The sequence below is a fragment of the Leptonotus elevatus genome, chromosome 21, assembly GCF_054856555.1.
Source record: "Leptonotus elevatus isolate MCC_2025b chromosome 21, RoL_Lele_1.0, whole genome shotgun sequence".
NCBI classification, from domain to species: Eukaryota; Metazoa; Chordata; class Actinopteri; order Syngnathiformes; family Syngnathidae; genus Leptonotus; species Leptonotus elevatus.
Genome location: NC_141259.1, coordinates 14,220,332 through 14,227,101, shown reverse-complemented (window position 1 = coordinate 14,227,101; position 6,770 = coordinate 14,220,332).

Sequence of the window (6,770 nt, the reverse complement as noted above, 5' to 3'; positions counted from 1 at the left end):
CCCAAAAGGCTGCTTGTGCAATCTACTATCAATGACTTAATCAGCTAACACCCGTCCGCGCACCCCCAACACCAACACTCACTGACCTTTGAAACATCTTGTCATCATGCATTTGCTTTTTGGCATTAAAGTCAAGAATCACAAGCAAGCTGGGAACACAAAATTCACAAAGGCATTGGCACACACCCTCTCATTCTGGCACGCACCCTAAAAAAATCAAAAATCTAATTCTATGCTACTTTCACTTTATGTAGGTTTTTTTATTTTTATTTTTTTATTTTTTTAAGTCACGCATGCCTTTCAACATCCTGACCTAGCTACTTCGCGCACCCTCTCCCTGGACACACACTCCCTAAAAAAAACACTCAAAAAGTCAAAACCCCTTGATATCTTATTTTCATTTAATGTAGAAAAATCTCTCACAAAGTTTTTGACGCACCCATCCCGGTGATATGGCGCACCCCCGCAAACCACCATCCTTAAAAAGTAAAAACAACAGCCCTTTAAAAAAAAAAAAAAAATGCAGATAGAGTTCATTTTCCCAAATTGTCAAGCTATGCACCCCTTCTACAACCTGACAGTGTTGGCGCACCTCCTAGATTCCCTATTTTACACATCACACACTCAAAATCTAAATTTTCCCTTGTGCATACCTTTAACAAGTCCTTTCGGTAGGTCACACAATATCTGGACTTGATGTTCATGTTGGGAAGAGGTAGTGCACCCCAAAAATAAAAAAAATAATAAAAGTTTTTTTTCTTTCACTGTGCCTTTCTGAAGAGCATGTTTCCTTTTGAAGTCACGCACCCCCCTTCGACAACCTGTGAAGTGGCGCACCCCCAGACACAGCACACACCTTTGGAATATTATGATTTTTAAATCATTCTTTCCTAAACTTCAACATCCCGACTTGGCGCACCCCCTCTCTTCTGCATATACTTTTTATTTATTTATTAATTTCACACCAAACAACGAGATGAATGTTTAAACATAACACTGCAGCACAGAGCTTATCACAATATGACATTTTTGCAAAAGTAGCAAAAAAAAAATGTGTAAAGGTTTTTCTTTTTTATCGCAGCCACTGACAGAACAATTTTTCATGTTTTTTTTTTTTTTGCTTTTTAGCTTTGGTGGGTTGCTCGGAGCATTCGGGGACAATTTTCAGCTGGCGTCCACGCGGGCGCGCATCAAGCTAGTAAGCAAGATGACGGCATGACTTCCTGCGCAGCCGTGGCGCTCCACCTTCTCCCAGCTGCTCGTTCGCTTGCCGCCGGCGCACCACCTTGCCTTTTGAAGGCGGCCGCCGGCCGCGACTAAACAATGGGCGTGACTCAGCGGCGGGAAAAGGAAAACAATCGCTCACAGGAGTGAATCAGGAGTCAAGGACGTCGCGAGGGTGACGCGGCGCTCCGAGCCACCGTTTGTTACGCCACCAGATGCGGCTCGCGCATTTAGGGCAAAAGTTCACTCGTTCAGAAACAATTAAAAACCCCGACAAGCGCATGGACGGATAGGAAAAGTTGCCATTCCGTAGATGAAACAAACAGTCATGAATTTGTCGCTAATGTAAGTAATGTGGAATCCATGTATTTATAACATGTAACTAAAATGTCATTAAAGTGTAATAAATGTGTATTTAACATAGAAGTGAAATTAACATTTAATTAATGTGTCATTAAAGTAAGAATTAACAACTTAATGTGTATTTTATATGCAATTGAGGTAGAATCAAGACAATGTGTAATTTGTCTATGTTTGTAATTTGCTTGTGTAATTAACGTGTAATTAACATGTATTGAATTTATAGTTGTTACATTGTTATTGATTAGGATTTTATCATGCAATATATGTGTGTGTGTGTGTGTGTGTGCGTGTGTATACCTTGTGCAGCACCTGCCACCACTTGACGTGCATGAAAGACAGTCTGGGAACATCCTGTCATCGTGCGTATCCGACAGGAAGTGCTGCTCTGTGAAATTTGCACCCCCGCTTTTTTTTTTTTTTTTTTTGATGGCCGGTAGCACTTCCGCTAAAACAAACAAAAAAAGACAGAAGCAAATGGGTAAAAAAAGAAAAAAAAAATCACGCTAAGTACGGTTTGTGAAATGGATCAGTGGTGTTATTACCATTCTAATCAAATATAAGCGCAATTCCCACTAAAATAAGTTATTTTTAAAAAATCTTATAAAAGTTTTTTATATCCCCACAATTGTCCTGGGGCTCCTACTTTTTAACATATAAAACAGTTTTTAAAAAACAGTTGAAAGACCACTATCACTAATGTGTAATTATTGCGTAACTAATATGTAATGAATATTTAATTAGGGTCTTGCTTCCCTCTGTAAGAAACTACTTTAATAGGTATTAATAGCAATTGTCTCCGTTTTAAAATTTTCAATAAAAAATATTTAACGATAATTCAATTTGTAGAGCGCTTTTACTCATATGCAAATATTTTAATTAATCAAACATTAATAGACTAATAGTGTGTAATTAACATGTAACTGATGTGATTGTGGTAATTACCAAAAAAGTGTGTTAAAAAAATGATAATGAAAGCAAAACAAACACGTAAAAATAAAGAAAGATTGACAAATTAGGCAAATAAGGTTAAGCATCCATCCATCCATTTTCTTAATTTAATGAAAATAATTAACGTTAAGATACAATAGAGAAATGGAGTGTGTGTTAGTGTTGTCACATTATGTTTGGCAAATTTACAAGAAAAAAAGCCGAAGTGTGAAAGAGCATCTCATGAACTCACTTTGCTTTATTACCGCGTCTAAATGTGCGTGTACTGCCAGCTGTCGCCACTAGGGGTCAGCTGAGTTCCATCGAATGGAGCGCTCCTGACAAGAGACAGGATTGATGAAATTAAAAATTACATCATTTTTCATTCTGCTGATACTTGTAGTAATCAGTGCATTGATTTTTTTTATTTTTTTTTTAGTCAACTTTTTTTTTTTAAATTGACTTAAAATGAATATGGTGTATTTAAATTATATATTTAAATAAAAATAGGAATGCACTGTTCTTTCTTTTAAAAAAACAAACTCAAGTAAACAAACTGTCCAAGTGGCTGGCACCACTTTGAAGTTCTGCACCTCCTTCAACATTCCAAATTGGTGCACTCCCACTCTACCATGCACACCCCACATTTCCACTTCCTGTTGGACCCATACTTTGAAAGATACGCACCCCCCCTTCAACATTCTAATTTGGTGCACCCTTTCTCCATTCACACATTCAACCCAAAAAAAAAATCAAAACAACTACCAGTTTACTTATAATTTCGCCTTTTGCTGCTCCCCTGGGTATTAAGTTATGCACCCCACTTTAACATTGCAAAATAGCAATTTGGTGCACCCCCCTCCCAAGCACACCCCACAAATAGTCAAAACTTTTTCCATTTTCACTATTTCACTGTTGGAGCCATACTTTGAAAGATACGCACCCCCGCCAACATCCCAACTTGGCGCACCCGCTTCCCCCCCCCCCCCCCCCCCCAACACACCCTACAAAAAAGTAAATAAAACAACTTTGTTTTTTCAGGTTTTTCACTACTTTTGAAATTCGACACCCCCTTAACATCGGCAACTTAGCAGGTCGGCGCACCACCTCTCCTGCACAAGATAACTGGGGCGCGCGTGTAACACAATTGCTGACTAAGGAGACGCTCATGGGGCATGCTTTTGTTGTGGGCTCGCGGGAATGTCAAGGCCTCGGCGGTAAGTGCATGTCAGAGTGGCCGCCAACACTACACTATCGGCATTGTGTTCCATTGCGTGTGCGTGTAGGCCGCATGCAGCGAGACGGGGAGGTGCCCGTTTCACTCCCCGTGTCGCCGTAATCAAGAGGACGGCCGACTTGGACGGATAAATCACTCCTCGCTCGTCTGCGCATTCGCCACGAGACGCTTTGATGATGTGCGCACGGTGGTTATGGAAAGTCTACACACCCCTGATCAAATGCCAGGTTAGGAGTGAATTATGCAAAAGAAAATTTGGCATTTAAACAGGGGTGTGTAGACTTTTTATAGCCATTGTATGTGCCACTCGCTCTCTGTGTTTTTCAGCATCATAAATCCTACAAGAGGGTGGAAATCATTCAAAGGGAGGAAATAAAACATGAGGCGAGGACATGTTTAAAGCGTGTGAAAGGAAAGGTCGCCTAATTAAAAGTTCAGCGGAGGAGTGCCGAGCAATTTACAACATGCTTATCTCCTGTAAATAAAGCTTGGAGAGAAAAAAAAAAACTAACAAAAAAGATAAGCTTGGGTGCAGCTGACGTCCTGAATCAAAAATGTATTAACAATCAAAATCCTGGCTTAAAAGCGAACGGTCGCCGTGCAGCTGCAAGGGTCCTAATTGAATTCCGTGAAATCCCTGGAGGAAGACGGCTGCTGCGTCGACGTGCTACAGTAGCGGCAGCGCACCACAAGACGGCGGGTCAGCTATGCGGCAGCAGCTGCGCGCCGCCGCGACCGATTTAGCCGCACGCGCACGCATTTTTTCCCATTAACAGCAGAGGTTGGAAGCTTGCGTGGCGCCAATTAGCCGCCGCCTGCAAGTCAAAATAGACGCCAGGCGGCCTTGGGGATTGACGGGCCGGCGACCCGTTCACGTGCGATGACGACAGAGGGGAAAATGGGTGGGTTTGTGGGGGGGGGGGGGGGGGGGGGGGGTTAGTGCTGTAGTCAGAGGTGGCAAATCCAGGTCCAGAAAGTAAAAACCCTGCCACAGTTTGGCTTTAGCCTCACGTGCTACTTAGCTAGCTCCCTAGCTAGCTCCCATGGTGCTCGTTTACCTACTAGGGCGCTAGCTAGCACCAAACTGTGGCAGGGTTTATACTTTCTGGACCTGGATTTGCCACCTCTGACTACAAACACATTTTTGTCTTTGCAGACTTTATTTGAGGTTCAAAAAGTGTTACAATTAATCAATTATCAAAATAGTTGATTAATTAGATAATCGATGAGTTGTTTCACTTTGAATGTGATTGGTTCATTCTGAACACAACCGCAGCACCAGTTACAAGAGGGTGTGTACACTTATGCAACCAAATCTGACTTGTTTTTTTTCAATTGAGTCGTACAAGTCACATTAATGGTGGGGAAAAAGGTGATGGATGTTGGTCTCATTTTTAAATATCACAAACACCTGGCATTTGAACAGGGGTGTGCAGACTTTTGATATCCCCTGTAAATGATTCAGCACTCAAAAATACGTAGAGTACCGTTAAAATATTTTAATTTTTTTTGTAATTAGACATTTTTTCCTTCCAGAAAATTCCAGCAAAGTTGATAAATAATTGGGGGAGGGGCTTATCTTTACTGATTTCATAAGAATTAACGCAAAAAGTCTACAGATGCAAATAAGCGAATGGCACAATTTGTTAGCGATGGGTTGCAGTTGAGGAGGGTTTGTTTGTCAGGATATATGTTGCCCGCTTGTCTTATCTTTGCGCTTGTGGAATGGGGGGGGGCATGCAGGCGACCTGTTTACTCTGGGAGGGGGGGGGGGGGGGTGCTTCCTCTATTGTCCCTCCACTTGCGCCGCCTTTAACTTCCCGTCTTGGAACTTTTGGCATTTTTGCTCGTTGTTGTTTTGGGAAGGGGGTCACCAGCTTGGCATTCCTCGATTCTTTTCACTCGCACGTGGGAGTCGTCACCTTATCTTTTACGCGCCTTTTCCTGCGTTGACGAGGGGGCGTGCAAACTTTTGTGCTCAAGGGCCACGTTGAAGTTTGGCTCGCGTCATTCGGACCTGAGGTCATTTTTAAGAGCTTCAAACATACGCGTAAAAATATGCCAAGTGATTCTTTACAATGATATCATTCAGGATGAGTTTTAATTAATCAAATTACAATATTCATTATTTAGTTATTATTTAATCACATCAAATATTCATAAAATATCAATAAACATTATTTAATGAGAAATGAATAAATGTTATAACTAACCAAATTTGGAGGGGTTGTCCAAATTAATGTAACAAATACAATTGTTTACTTCAATAAATCATGAAATTCTTTATAAATGTAATTAAACTGTGCTGTATTAACCATAAATACTGTAAATACATGCAAGGGAAATTGTTTAAACCAACCAATTTTAGGGGGAAAAGAGCAAAGCTAATGCAACAAATAAAACAGTTTATTAGAGTGAAATTCAAATTATATTTTTCATACTAAAATTAATTATAATTATTATTAAATTAATTTTAGAAAAGAAACAGCAAAAAATAAAAAGTTTTAACAAAATAAATACATTATTTTTGTAATTCATACAATTGTGATTTATTAATTACTTAAAAACATGCAACTAAAATTGTTCAGTTAAATTATTGAATGAAAGAAAAGCATAAAAATAACTTCAAATGTATACATTTCAACAAACAAAACCTGCTAAAATAATGCAACAAATACTTAAAAAAAAATTCAAATCATGTAATTACTACAAATTATAATTAATCAATTGCATGAAAATATATGTAAACAAAATTACTCAAAAATAAATTCAATAAAAACATTTTATTGAAGCAACCTTTCAAGATAAAACTGCAAAATAAAGGGAATAAATACAAAAATATGTCTAGCTAATGAAACTGTACCCAGAAAAATGTTGTTTGTTAGTTCATTCCATTCTCAGCTTGTGGGAGGGGCCAAAGGTCATGACTGCCGTGACACAAATAGCGGCGGAGTTCATTTTTGGCCGTCCGTTACACAACGCGCGCTAAGCTAATGGATGAGGTTACGCGCTCGCAGTT